Raw genomic sequence first — 14,911 nt, 5'->3', positions numbered from 1 at the left:
GCAGTTAAGTGATTTGATTAAGATAGTTAAGTGTCTTAGTTCCTTCAGGCTGGTATAACAAAATACCATAAATTAGGTTGCTTATAAATAACAGGAATTTATTTCTCACAGTTCTGGAGGCTGGGAAGTCCAAGAACAAAGTACCAGCAGATTTGGTATCTGGTGAAGGCCCAGTCTAGGTTCATAATGGCTGCTTCTCCTGTTCCCTCACATGGTAGAAGAGACTAGCTAGATTTCTAGGGCCTCTGTTATAAAGGAACTAATCCCATTCAGGAAGGCAGAGCCCTCAGGACTTAATCACCTCCTAAAGGCCCCGCCCTCCTAATACCATCATCTTGAGAATTAAGATTTCAGCACATGAATTTTGGGGAGATGCAAACATTCAGATCACGAAGGCAATACGTAGTAGAGTGTGAGATTGAGCATTCCTGTGCTCTGTCATGCTTTCCAGTCATGGTCATCTGATCATTACTTGTTCTATAGTTGTTCTGGCAGACTCACAGAATATAGGCATTTTATTTTATTTTTATCCCTGAATACCTTAAAAACCAGGTTTTTATATTGTCATGATCAAATTTCTATATTCAAACTCAATATAAAATAATGATCTCCCATCTCCTGCAGGCTTTAGGAAATATTTATGGGTATTAATTTTTAATTATTTTTCTGATTGGAATTGGATCAAATGCATAATTGTGATTATTTATCTTCCCATCTAGGAATGTCTTCCTATTTTTAACATATTTTATTATTTTTAAATTTATTTTTAATTGAGACCAAGTCTCTCTCTGTTGCCCAAGCTGGAGACAGTGACACAATCATGACTCACTGCAGCCTTGACTTCCTGGGGTTCAGTGATCCTCCCACCTTGGCCTTCCACAGTGCTGAGATTATAGGCATGAGCCATTGCCCTGGGCCATTCACTGTTTTTAAATGTATTTCAAAAATATTTTTTAAAAGTCTTGCCTATTTGTAATTTTAGTAATTTTATTATAAAATATATATGCAAAAGAATATTTAATATGTGTTCAGTTTAATAACAATGAAACAAATATCCATATACCCGATACCCAGGCTATAAAGTAGAGAATGAACAGTAATTTCGATGTGCCCTGGGTACCTTAACTTGATTGAATCTCCACTTTCTGGGGTAATTTCTATCCTGTGATAATAACTTCTTGCATTTCTTTGAGTTTTACCACATATCTATGATTAGTAACAATTAACTATTTAGTTGTTTCCCTTTTGAATCTTTATATAAATAAAATATTACTGTAATACATTCTTCTCTGACTTGATTTTTTTCCTGAACATTGTGTTTATAAGATTCATCTATGTTAATGGACACAAGAATGCTTTATTTATTTTCTCTACTTTATAGTAAATCATCACATGAATATACCACAATGCATTTATCCATTCTACTATAAATGGACATTTGGGATGTTTCCAATTTTTGCTTTTACAAACAGTGCTGCTGTAAATATTCTAGTGTATGTTTCCAGGTGCAAAAATCAATGTGTGGTTTGTGGACCCAAGCCAGTTCGCTGATTGTTTGCTACAAGTTTGTGATGGGATAAGTACAGAAATGAAGAGCAAGCATTTAGAAACTTTAACTGTAATCTGGTTTTGCTATAATATCCAAGCACAGAATCAGTGAACTCATATCATTTAATAGGACTTCGCTAGTTTGATAATGTTGAACTCACGGTATGACAAAAAACAGTTATCAAGATCTGCTGTAAATTATGCCTACAGTTAACAATATTTTCTTGTACACTTAAAAATTTGTTATAAAGGCCGGGCATGGTGGCTCACATCTGTAATCCCAGGACTTTGGGAGGCTGAAGAGGGCAGATCACTTGGGGCCAGGAGTTTGACATCAGCCTGGCCAACATGGCGAAACCCCATCTCTAGTAAAAATACAAATATTAGCCGGGTGTGGTGGCGCACACCTGCAGTCCCAGCTGCTCAGGAGGCTAAGGTGTGAGAATCACTTGAGCCTGGGAGACGGAGGTTGCAGTGTGCAGAGACTGTGCCATTGCACTTTAGCCTGGGTGACATTGAAAGACTCTGTCTCAGAAAAAAAAAAAAAAAAGGCTCTAATCCTGGCTTTAAAGAAATTAAAAATTAAAAATTTGTTACAAGGTAGCTCTCATGTTAAGTATTCTTAGGATAATAAAATAAAAACTTTAAAAAACACACATACAAGTCATGCACAATAGAACCACACAATATTTTAAAAATTAGATTGGGAACTGCAATCTAAAAGTGTGTAAGCCAGCACTATAGCAAAACCTTATCTCTACAAAAAAATTTAAAATTTAGGTGGGCATTGTGGTGCCTGCCTGTAATCCCAGCTACTCAGGTTAAGGTGGAAGGATCACTGGAGCCCAAGAGGTTGAGGCTGCAGTGAGCCATGATCACTTTAATGCACTCCAGCCTGGGCAATATAGCAAGATCCTGTCTCAAAAATAATAATAAGAATAATAAGAAGAAATTAATTAATTGAAGTGTATAAAAATGGGATAAAATGAGGACATATACTTTTATACATACATGTATAGTCTTAATTTAAAGTTAAGCCTACTTTTAAAATTTATAATTTAACATTATTAGCTAAATTAGGGCTGTAAAATTTGTGTATTTAGTTTTAATCTTTAATTTATTGACAGCAGTATAAGCTTCACCTTTTTTCCTTTAATTTTGGTCAGGACAAGGTATACCTTTTCAGAATGTAGTGGTAACACTAAACAAAATAATGAAAAATAAACAATTTCAAAGAAATAAAACATTATCTTCCATATATTTGATTTAGTTTTTTAGCCATAATTGCTGGCAATCTGTGAAACTATACATATTCCTATTTAAACATAAACAATTCATAGATGGTTTTAAAAAGCAGTTGGTGTTGTTAAAGCTAAAAATTCATTAAAAATTGCTGAGACATTAGTGAAACACTGCATCAAAAGTGTGTTAGAAATGATAGCTGCAACCACTGCAAAGAAAGTAGCTCAAGTCCCACTTTTCAATGACAGCATACTTTAAAACACTACAGAAAATGAAGAAAAACAATGGACCCACTCACAGAACAAATACAGCTAGGAACTGGATGAATGCAAAAATATCACTAACTTGGCAACTATTTTAATCTCTGTGTAAACTGTATAGGCTGGTGATATAAAGAAGTATTTTCTCAATGTCATTGATGACTAGAAACAACCAGCTATGGATTTGTAAAACTGAAAAGGATTGCATTGACATAATAGTTGGGACTTTAAGTTTCATTAAGATAATGTTCTGATGGTACAGTTGCAATGACAAGACAATATTCTGAAATAGTTATGCAGATTAAGAAGCTTTCACCTTCAATACTGTGTGTGGAAACTGGAAAGAAAAAAAAAATTTAAGGAGCTTTCATGACAATAGAAATCAATATTCTGGTTGCTTCACCAAGAAAGACTTGCTATAAAAAAAAGTCTTAGTTGTGTAGTAAAAACTGAATTCTCTAAAGAACAGTTTTAAGGTAGAAATTATTATATTATGATTATAACATGTAAGCTTATTGTATTTAAAAAAACTAATGTGGAGATATAATGCTTAATAAAGGAAAATGTTCAGTAGAGAATGTTTGAAGTTTTTGACATGATTTAATATATGTGAACTCTTAATATCTTTGCAATTATTAAACCATTTTGATCCCAAGTAAAGATGTGATTGAGACTGCCAGACTTACTTCATTGTCTTTATCTTTAGTATATTCATTGCTCTTTATACTTCTTTCTAAGAAAAAATGTAATATGTTTTTTAATGTCAGATAAAAAACAAAAATGAAAGTCAGAAGCCTAAAAGAACAAAGTTTTTAGATTATTATGATGAGTCCTATAATTTAACAATATTATCAGTGAAGATCTTGATACTGCACATCAGCAAAAAATTATCATTGAATCCTATGAATCTGATAGAGTACTTTGGAATTTACTTTTCATCAAAATGCAGACATGTAAAAAATTCATCATTTAACTATAAATTAAAATAGGTTATGGATGGAGATTTGAAAATGAATTTTGAAAATACTAAATAATTATGGCATCCACCAGTAATCCCAGGCTCCATGGGTTAATTTTGTATAAAAGTTAAAAATAATTATATTTTCATTTACTCTTTGGATGCTTTAATCTCATTACTATGAATTAATCCTGAAGATACACCTCCAACCATGATAAATATATGCACAATGTTATTTATTTTAAGATTGTTTGTAATTGCAAATACTGAAACTGCCTAAATATCCAAGCCTAGGATGCTGGTTAAATATACAATGAATACACATGCACGATGCAGTACTATGCAACTACAAAGAAATAATGAGGAAGATCTCTATAAATGGTTTTGGAGTACCTTTCAAGAGATATAATTAAGTGGAGAAAAAAAATCAAAGTGAGGGAAAAAGAAAAGCATATATATTTACCCTACTCATGAAAGAAAAAAGCAAAAACTATTATACATAGATCTGCTAATCTTTATGAAAAAGAATCCCACTGAAATTGGTTACGTGTGATTGGAGTATAGAGTAGAAGAGATAACGAGAGTGTGAGTCCTGTTGTAATTCTTTTATATATATTGTTTTTACTTTTGAAAGCATAACATACATATTTAAAAATTACATTAAATAAGAATGGAAGCAGAAAAAAAAACATAAAACAGAAAGCAAGCAAGGTGAAATGCATGAAGGTAAATTGTATTCCAAATGAATATCATAACCGAAAAGGAAGAAAGGAAGGGAGGGAGGGATGAAGAGAGAGAAAGAGGGAGAGAGATTGAGAGGAAAGAAAGGAATTAATCAAGTTTCCTGTGAACTCATTATTTGTCTGTATTCTGTCAGTCTGGAGCAGGGTTGGATGTTAGGGACAGGGACAATGTTCTAACATATCCAGAACTTGTTTTAGGTTTTACAGTGGTACAGTGGAAGTAATTCTGAAACAGTTTTAGATGTCAATATAGGACTAAGCAAATGAATAAATGTTTTATAGTTATTGGCAGCCAGGGATCTGGCTGTATAAGAAGAGACAAATAGGGAATGAGAAAAGGCAAGAAAGTTCATCTGGTGATGGATTAGAATTGGAGGTATGAGAGTGAACTCATGATTTCTTAAATATGCATATGTTTATGTATATGCATCATTACATGTACATACCTGTCAACATGCTGTTGTGAAATTGATTTAGTGTAACAAAATATGGGAACAATTTCGTGTTGTCATCAATCCAGTTTAGATACATCAAACAAGCAAGAAACAAGCTCATTTGTCACATTAAAAACTCTATTAATTACATATTATGAATATTCAAAGTGCTCCTACAGTCATAAAATATATGAAATGCCTATTTCACTCGTAGCATTTTATTTAGAAATAATTGTGGAATGACAAAAGGTGATAGTGATTCTTTATATTAATTTATAATAATCACACTTTCAATGAACAACTTGTTTGGTTTGTCTAACTATATTTTCATCAGTGTTACTTTATATTATTTTATTAAAATATAATTATGTCTACCGAATCTAATGATAAAAATGAGTTTATATTTTTTATGTCCATGTTTTTAAATTTATTGTTTTCTGGAAGTGTATTAACATTTCTTTTTTTATTTTATTTTTATTATTTTTTTTTGAGACGGAGTCTCACTCTGTTGCCAGGCTGCAGTGCAGTGGCGTGATCTCGGCTCACTGCACCCTGCACCTCCTGGGTTCAAGCCTTTTTAAAAATAATTTATTTTTGTCACATTTTATAAAAGACTGGAAATTTTAAAAAACACTCTTCCTTTGTCCTAGATAGTTTAAGGCCCTTTGCCCCAACATATACTTAGCAGTGGAACTGCTTTCTCACTGTTATAGCTAAACTTTACCATTGATTCCAAATAGATTTCTAGAGGGATTGTAGAAAGATTCACTTTGCCTACAGTGTATGCCAGTTCCTGTTGCTCACTAATGCTGACAGTGTTATACACTTAATACCTGGAAATATGATGAGTATGACACAAGAATTTCAGTTTAAACTTGCTTTTCTCTAATTATAGATACGTGCGAATATGTTTACAAATATTTCTATGAAATGTCTATGCCTTATTCACACTTTTCTATTGGTTTTCTTTTTGTAGTTGACTGACTCTGACCTTTTATATTCGAAACTTTGTTGGTCATGGGCAATGCAAATATTTTCTCCCAGCTTTTGGAATGCCATTGCAGTCTTTTATAGTGTCTGTTCACCTACAAGTTTTTCTTTTGTTTATTTGTTTTTAACAAACTGTTTTTCTGATGCTCAGCCCAGGCTGAAATGCAGTGGCACAATCATAGCTCACAGCAGCTTTGAACTCCTGGGCTTAAGTGATCCTCCAGCCTCAGCCTTCTGAGTAGCTGGGACTACAGGCATGCACCACCATGCCCAGCTAACTTTTTTATTCTATGTAGAGTCAGGGATCTCACTATGTTGCCCAGGCTGGTTGCAAACTCCTGGCCTCAAGTGATCCTCCCATGTCAGCCTCCCAAAGTGCTGAGATTACAGGTGTGAGCCACTGTGCCTGGACAAAGTTCTCATTTTAAACTTTAAATATGTTTCAGTGTCTCTTTACAGCTTTGCTTCTTTTTAAAACTAATTCTTTCATGAAAAGTAATCAGAAGGATATTCTCTTATGTCCCTTTGAAATTTCACCTATTAAGCCAATTGGAATTGAATTTAAAGCGTGAGGTGGGATCCAGTTTCATCTTTTCTATATTAACTACCAGTTTTCCCAATATCTTTTGTTCGGGCAACTACCCTTTCCCTACTGATCTGCAAAGCAGGCTCAGAGAGTGAGTTTCCACAGAAGTGTGGGTTGTTTATGGGCCGAGCATTCTGTTTCAGCAATATATTTCTAAACTAACAATACGTTGTAATAATTATAATAGATTTAAAATAGATCTTGATATCTGATAGGGCAAGAGGTCTTTCCTTGTCCCACTTTTTCAAGAGCATATCAGTAATTCTTGTCCATTTGATCTACCACATAAATGTTCAGATGAGCTAGTCAGTTTTCATGAAACGTCCTGGTGAGACAATAGGAATTGCATTAAATCATAAACCAATTTGAGTAAAACTGTCATTTTAAAAACAGTGTCCTCCTATTTACAATATATTTTTTAATTTATTTGTCTTCTAATGTTTTTCAATACAATTTTATTCTCTCCCTTGTAAAAAACTTGCATTTCTCCCATTATTCTGAGGTACCTTATAATTTATGTTGCTATTATAACAGAATATTTCAAAGTTAAGACAGTAGCAACAGACTATTGATATATACAAATGCACATGAATGCCATATTTGGATTTTATAGTAAAAAATTACTAAAAATTTTTCTATAGATTTTTTAAAATAGGAAGTCCTATCTTCTATAGAACATTAAAATTTGTTTTTTGGCTGGGTGTGGTGGCTCACACCTGTAATTCCAACACTTTGGGAGACCAAGGTGGGTGGATCACCTGAGGTCAGGAGTTCGAGACTAGCCTAGCTAACATGGAGAAACCCTGTCTCTACTAAAAATACAAAAATTAGCTGGGTGTGGTGGTGCATGCCTATAATCCCAGCTTCTTGGGAGGCTGAGTCAGGAGAATCGCTTGAATCCAGGAGGCAGAAGATGCAGTGAGCCCAGATCATGCCACTGCACTCCAGCCTGGGTGACAGAGTGAGACTGTCTCAAAACAACAACAACAACAAAAATTACTTTTTTCTTTTCAGAACCTAATAACTTGTTGCTTTTTCTCTTGCCATTGCCCTGGGTCCAGTCTGTAGTACAATGTTGAATTGATGTGGTGAAAACAGGCATCATTGATTTACTCTGGATTTTAATGTTTCACCATGGAATGAGATATTTAGTAAAAAAGTTCGATAGCTGCACTTTATTATAGTAAAGATAGTCTCTTGTATTTTTAGGTTGTTAAGCTTTTTTAACAAAAACACAAATTGACATTAATTTTATAGGTTGTTTTTCTGTATTTGTAAGATGACTGAAATAGATTTTACTTTTAACCTATAAATTTGGTGAATACATTAGTAGATTTCTAATGCTTAATCAAGTTTGCATTTCTATAATAAACCTGTGATCATGATTTATCTTTTATAAACAAATTTAGTTTTGCTTTCCTAATATTTTGTATAGGCCTTTGCATCTGTGCTTGAGTCAGATGGACCTACTATTTTTCCTCCTTGTATTTTATGTTGGTTTGATACCAAAATTACACTAGCCTCATTAAATAAGTTGTAGAGTGTTCCCAAATGTTCTGTTCTTTTAAAGAGTTAAAGTAAGACTGAAATTATAGGTTCCTTAACTGTTAGATAGATGCACCTGTGAAATCATTTATTCAGATTCGTACGTTCTTTATGGAGAGATTTTTGACAATGGGTTCAAGTCCTTAATGATTTATCAGACTACTAAGTTTTTCTATTTCTTCAAATGTTATTTTTGAGAAATTATATTTTTGTGGATACAACTACTATTTTAAATGTTTTAAGTGTACAGGTATAAAGCTATTTATCGTGTCCCTGTATTATCATTGTAATACCTGCTGCATCATAGTTATACCCCACTTTTCTTACCTGATTTGTGTGTGTGTGTGTGTGTGTGTGTGTGTGTGTGTGTGTGTGTGTGTTGGCCTTGTTTGTGTTCTGGAATCATTTTGTTAAGCGTTTTCAAATTTTAAGTTGTTTTTCACTCCCTATTTTTCATTCGCTATTGTATTATTTTTTCCTTGTTTATTACATTTTTATCATTGTGACTTCTTTCCTTCTATTTCTTTGTGTTTATTTTGTTGTTCTGTTTCTGACTTCTTTAGTTGTTTATCTCATCTATTTGCACTGTTATTTCCTCTCTATTATAAGCTTGTTAAGGCCTTAACTTCTCCTTTTGTTTCTACTTCAGTGGTATTCCAGATGGTTTGATATGTGGCATTTTCATGATCATTCATTTTTAAACAATTTCTAATTTCCATTATGATTTCTTCTTGGAAACATAAGTTATTTAGGCCAGACACGGTGGCCTAAATCATGCCTGTAATCCCAGCACTTTGGGAGGCAAAGGCGGGCAGATCATGAGGTCAGGAGATCGAGACCATCCTGGCCAGCACGGTACAACCTCATCTGTACTAAAAATACAAAAATTAGCCGGGTGGGGTGGCAGGCGCCTATAATCCCAGCTACTCAGGAGGCTGAGGAAGGAGAATCACTTGAACCTGGGAAGCGGAGGTTGTAGTGAGCCGAGATCACACCACTGCACTCTAGCCTGGCGGCAGAGTGAGACTTTGTCTCAAAAAAAAAAAAAAAAAAGAAAGAAAAGAAACATAAGTTATTTTAAGGTGTCTATTTTTGATTTTCAAACTAGAGGGTTCTTATCTTTATATTGAATCCTATCTTAACTGTGCTAAAGTCAAAGACTATAGTTACATGACATTAGTCTTTTGAAATTTATAAAATCTGCTATGTACTTACTGTTTTTTGGCTGGTCAATATTAGAATTGCTGATATAGTTGTGTTAAAGTTTCCAACTGTAATGATATATTAAAATGTATGCAAATTATTACCTAGTTTATTTTGACATTATACTTGCATGCATAAAGGTTTAAAATTGTATCTTCAGTTGAGCATGGTGGCTCATGCCTGTAATCCCAGCACTTTGGGAGGCTGAGGTGGGAGAACCACTGAAGCCCAGGAGTTTGAGACCAGCCCGTGCAACATAGTAGTGAGATCTTGTCTCTATTACTACTACTACTACTGATAATAGTAATAGTAAAACATTTAAAAATCAGTCAATAAATACAATCATATTTTCTTGTTGAGTTGAGTTGCTTAGAGATTTAATGGCCTAAAACAACAATTAAAATTGATCTTAAAGTTTCTTTCTTTTTTTTTTTTTTTTTTTGTTCTGAGACAGGGTCTGACTCTGTCACCCAGGCTGTGGTGCTGTGGCCCCATCAAAGCTCACTGCACTCTCAAAATCTTGGGCTCAAGTGATCCTCTGCCTCAGCCTCCTGAGTGGCTAAAACTATGAGTGCACATCACCATGCCTGGCTAATTTTTTTCTTTTTCTCTTTTGTAAAGATGGGGTCTTTCTATGTTGACCAGGCTGGTCTCTAATTCTTAGCCTCAAGCCATGCCCCTGCCTCAGCATCCAAAAGTGCTCAGATTAGAGTCATGAGCCATCTGAGCTGGCCTTCTTATAACTTCTATGGGTCAGAAATTTGGGAGCAGTTTGGCCGTGTGGTTCTGTTTTGAGGTCTCTCACAGGGTACACTTAAGGTGTTAGCAGGAGTACAGACATCCGAAGACTTCACTGGGGCAGGGGATCTTCTTTGAAAATGGCTCATTCAAAGAGCTGGCAAATTGGTAGTGTCTTTTGAAGCTTCAATTCATTAAATATGTACCTTTCCACAGAACTGTCTAAATGTTTACACAGAATTCCAGCTGATGGTCCCCCATAAAGTGTTCCAAAAGAACAAGGTGAAAGCTACATTGTGTTTTATAGTTTAACCTCAGAAATCACACACTGTCATTTCTGGACTATCTTATTGGTTAAAAAGATCATGCCTATTCATTCTTAGATGAGTCTTAAAAAAAAGCCATGAATACCAGGAGGACAAGGATCGCTGGGTGGCATCTCAGAAGCTAGCTACCATATAGAACAGTATTTTTGCCTGAGAATTTCCTTTTTATGTTATTTAAAAGGTAAATTCTGGCTGGGCATGGTGGCTTATGCCTGTAATCCCAGCACTTTGGGAGGCAGAGGCGGGCAGATCACCTGAGATCAGCAGTTTGAGACCAGCCTGGCCAACATGCTGAAACCCCATCTCTACTAAAAATACAAAAATTAGCCAGACGTAATCCCAGCTACTTGGGAGGCTGAGGCACAAGAATCGTTTGAACCCAGGAGGTGGAGGTTGCAGTGAGCCAAGATTGCACCACTGCACTCCAGCCTGGGCAACAGAGTGAGATTCCTTCTCAAAATAAATAAATAAATAAACAAATTCTTTTTTTTTTTATTTTGATATATCTTTTCCCATCTTTTTACTTTTTTATTTTTTTTAATACAGGGCCATAATCCAGGTTGGAGTGCAGTGGTACAATCATGGTTTAACCTATAGCCTCAACCTCCTGGGCTCAAGCTATCCCCCCTCCTTAACCTTCTGAGTAGCTGGGACTACAGGCACATCACGACGCCTGGCTAATTATTTTTCTTTTTATTTCTGTAGAGATGGGATGTCCCTATGTGGCCCAGGCTGGTCTGCAACTCCTTGGTTCCAGCTATACTGCTACTTCAACCACTGTTGTAAGTGCAGTGCTGGGATTACAGGTGTAAGCCACTGCACTCAGCATCTATTTTGTTTTTGTTTTTTTTTTTTTTTTTTGAGATGGAGTTTCACTCTTGTTGCCCAGGCTGGAGTGCAATGGTGCAATCTTGGCTCACTGCAAACTCTGCCTCCCAGGTTAAAGCAATTATGCTGCCTCAGCCTCCCGAGTAGCTGGGATTACAGGCACCTGACACAACACCCAGCTAATTTTTGTATTTTTAGTAGAGATGGGGTTTCACCACGTTGGCCAGGCTGGTCTCAAACTCCTGACCTCGTGATCCACCCCCCTCAGCCTCCCAAAGTGCTGGGATTACAGGCGTGAGCCACTGTGCCGGGCCTTAGCATCTATATTCTTTAGTTTAGGTGTGTTCCTATAAACAACAGAAGTGGGATTTTGTTTGTAGTGTTTTGTTTTCTGTCTGATAATCTCCTTTAATTGAAAATTTAACTCAATTTATATTTATTGCGATCACTGATATGTTTAGATTCATTTCTATCATATACTACTGTCTTCTATTTTCTATATTATCTTTTTCTGCTTTTTAAAATCTCGATCAATGTTCAGCGATTTCACTATATCAAGCCGTTCTGTGATTATACCATAATTAAGATTTGTTTTGTTATGTGAATATGAAGATCCATGTCTTTCATCAATCCTAAAAGTAACTCAACTATTATCACTTTAAACATCTCACTCATGTTTTTTCTCTTCCTTCATTCTGGCTCTCCAATTAGATGTATGTTGCAATTTCTCTTTCTGTCCTCTCTATCTCCTAAAGTCTCTTGTATTTTCCAGCTCTGTCTCCTTGCTCTACCTTCTATATAATTTTCTCAGATCTATCTTCTATTTCAAAAATTTCCTTTTCAGCTATTTCTACTCTGCTGTATAACACATACAATAAATTTCAACTTTCATTTGTTAATTTTTCTTCATATCTCAAAATGCTCTTTGGTTCTTTTTAAAATGTATCTGTTTGTTTTTATAGTCTTCTGTCTTTTACCATATTTTTAATAATCTATATTATTTTGAACATTATATGTAATTAATTTACATTCTACAAATGAAATTTCTAACAACAATCTTCGTAATCTACTTCTCCAGTTTGTTTTTACTGATTTCTTTCACTGAGATGTTCTATTCTGTTTGTATTTAGTGATTATCTTTTTAATGCAATCTCATATCCTTTGAAATTTTATCTATGAGAGTTATGTGGGACCTTTATTTAAAGTGCTTTCTTGTCACAGGATTTTTGCTTGCTTCTGCAAAGTACTTGGGGACACTATCAACCAAGTGTCACTTAAAAGTAAAATTTTACCTTTAGAGGTTTTGAGGTTACATATGTACTATGAATATGGCTTACATAAGGGAGAAGTTATGAATTTTCTTCTGGTGAAACTTTCCTTTTCCTTCACTACACCCAGAACCAAATATCTCCCTCAAGAGCATTCTCTCTTGCTCTCTCTCTCTCTCTCTCCCTCTCTCTCTCTCTCCCTCTCTCTCTCTACTCCCTACCCCCTGTCTCTTTTATTTGCTTATTTAATTCACAATAAGTATTGCCTTTCAGGGATCCTATTCATGCAGAGGTATTTGTAGTCAAATCTGCCAACTTTTGCCAGCCCAAACTAAATTTGTTTACAAAAAATGGTCTTTTAAATCCTAGGCTGTATGCAATGAAGAACTTCCAAACATCTTCGGAGAAAATGTCTGTTTCAGTGACATTCATCTTGCTTACTTCTCTTGATTTGTTAGTTCATGCTGTTCATGGACTCTGAGAATTCTCCTTACTTTCCTCCAACTCAGCTATGCAATTAATTTTTTTTTTTTTTTTTTTTTTGAAGAAAGGTCTCGTTCTGTTGACCAGGCTGGAGTGTAGTGGTGTGAACTCGGCCCACTGCAATCTCTGCCTCCCGGGTTCAAACGATACTCCTGCCTCAGCCTCCCTAGTAGCTGGGACTACAGGCGCATGCCACCATGCCTGGCTAATTTTTTATATTTTTAGTAGAGACGAGGTTTCACTGTGTTAGCCAGGATGATCTCGTTCTCCTGATCTCGTGATCCGCTGGCCTCGGCCTCCCAAAGTAATTTTTAAATATACATATACTGTCTGGAATCTTTAGGTTTTTTCCTAATGAAAGGATTTCTGTAGACATTCAGTCTACCATACTGTCAGAAATACAAGGAAAGGATAACTATGGGGTTTCTGATTGGAAGACTGCAATGAAATGCTATGATTCTAGCCTTCTTTCTTCAACTCAGACTTTTGGACCTGATCGGCCTTTCTGCTTTAAAAGGAACAAAACACAGAGCTGTGCTTAACTTCACTACACTTTTATGAAACGTCATGATCTTCACTAATCCTGGAACAAGGCTTACATTAGATACTACCAGCTTCATTATGAGAAGTGAGTATTAATTAACCATGGTGAGTAGCAAAGAACCAATAATCCTCCATTATGTGGGATTTAGAGTCAGAGATTCCTGTGGTGGAAAGAAATCCAGAGATTCCTATGGTAGAAGTAGGGACAATGGTAAGAAATTGAAATGGAAGAGAGAAAAACAGAGCCCAAACACTTACTTTATATTAATATGTCTGTATGTTGTCTAAAGAAAAAAAAAGAGAGAGAGAGAAAAATGGAGTTACACTATATTGAAGATTAAATTCCAGACAAAATACATTGTTGAAACATAACTTTTGAAAGACAAAGTCTAAATTGAGTCAGTACCTGATCTTAGAGATCTAAGATGCACACATGTTAGGTGTACAAATCTGACCATGTTGGAGTGTCCGTTTAACCTTTGGTCTTCTTCCTATATTCTCTCTCTGTGATGGGTACCACCAACCATTCATTTAGGCAAGCTAGAAACTTAGAAATTATTCTTGAGGAATTTCTCGCACACTTGCCATTTCTAAATTATTACGAAGTCCCTTATATTTTGCCCTCAAAATTTCTCTGAAATCAATCTACTCTTCTCATATTCTCTACCAGTAACTTCCGTTAAGCTATCATGATCTGGTGCCTGAACTACTAAAATACTCTCTTGACTGGTCTTCCCGTATCTACCTTTGCCTCCACCCAATCCATTTTTCACCTGCCACCAGAATAATATATTCAAAATGTGAATCTGTTTACCTCATCTCCCTGCTTAAAATATCTCAGTAGCTTCTCATCAACATAGGCAAAGGCAAAAGCATTATCTACAAGATTCTTATTTTGACCCTTACTACCTCTCAAATAATATTCTTCATGATACTGTTTTCTCCAACTATACTGGCCTTCTTTATTTTCTTCATGTTCAACAGTGCTCTCTCCTGCACCAGAAGGCCTTTGCAAATATTCCTCTTTTTTTCCTTTGTTTTCTAAGTTAATTTTCACGCATCATTTAGATATCAGCTCAGTCACAACTTTCTCAGTGAAGCTCTTTCTGCACTTTCTTGATTAGATTGTATCAGCTATTGCATAGTCTTATGGCATCACATACTTCTTATTAAATAAGCCTGGAGTAATTGCAGTTATTGAATTAATGTCTACCTT

General features: G+C 35.2%; 1 protein-coding gene across 4 annotated transcripts in view; it reads right to left on the bottom strand.

The window, feature by feature from the left end:
- The window catches only part of HNF4G (hepatocyte nuclear factor 4 gamma), a 154,902-nt gene that overhangs the window by 119,329 nt on the left and 20,662 nt on the right, over window positions 1-14,911 (bottom strand). The window contains exon 1 of one of the 4 annotated variants that reach the window (XM_055116670.1): window positions 13,954-13,979. The exons of the other annotated variants lie outside the window; for them this stretch is intronic. The gene's annotated coding sequence lies outside the window, so the exon portion shown is untranslated. Of the gene's footprint in view, window positions 1-13,953; window positions 13,980-14,911 lie in introns of those variants that run through there. 4 annotated transcript variants of the gene reach the window in all.

This window comes from Pan paniscus, chromosome 7 (genome assembly GCF_029289425.2).
Source record: "Pan paniscus chromosome 7, NHGRI_mPanPan1-v2.0_pri, whole genome shotgun sequence".
Taxonomy (NCBI): domain Eukaryota; kingdom Metazoa; phylum Chordata; class Mammalia; order Primates; family Hominidae; genus Pan; species Pan paniscus.
The sequence above is the reverse complement of the archived record's forward strand: the minus strand, read 5'-3'. Positions and strand labels throughout refer to the sequence as shown.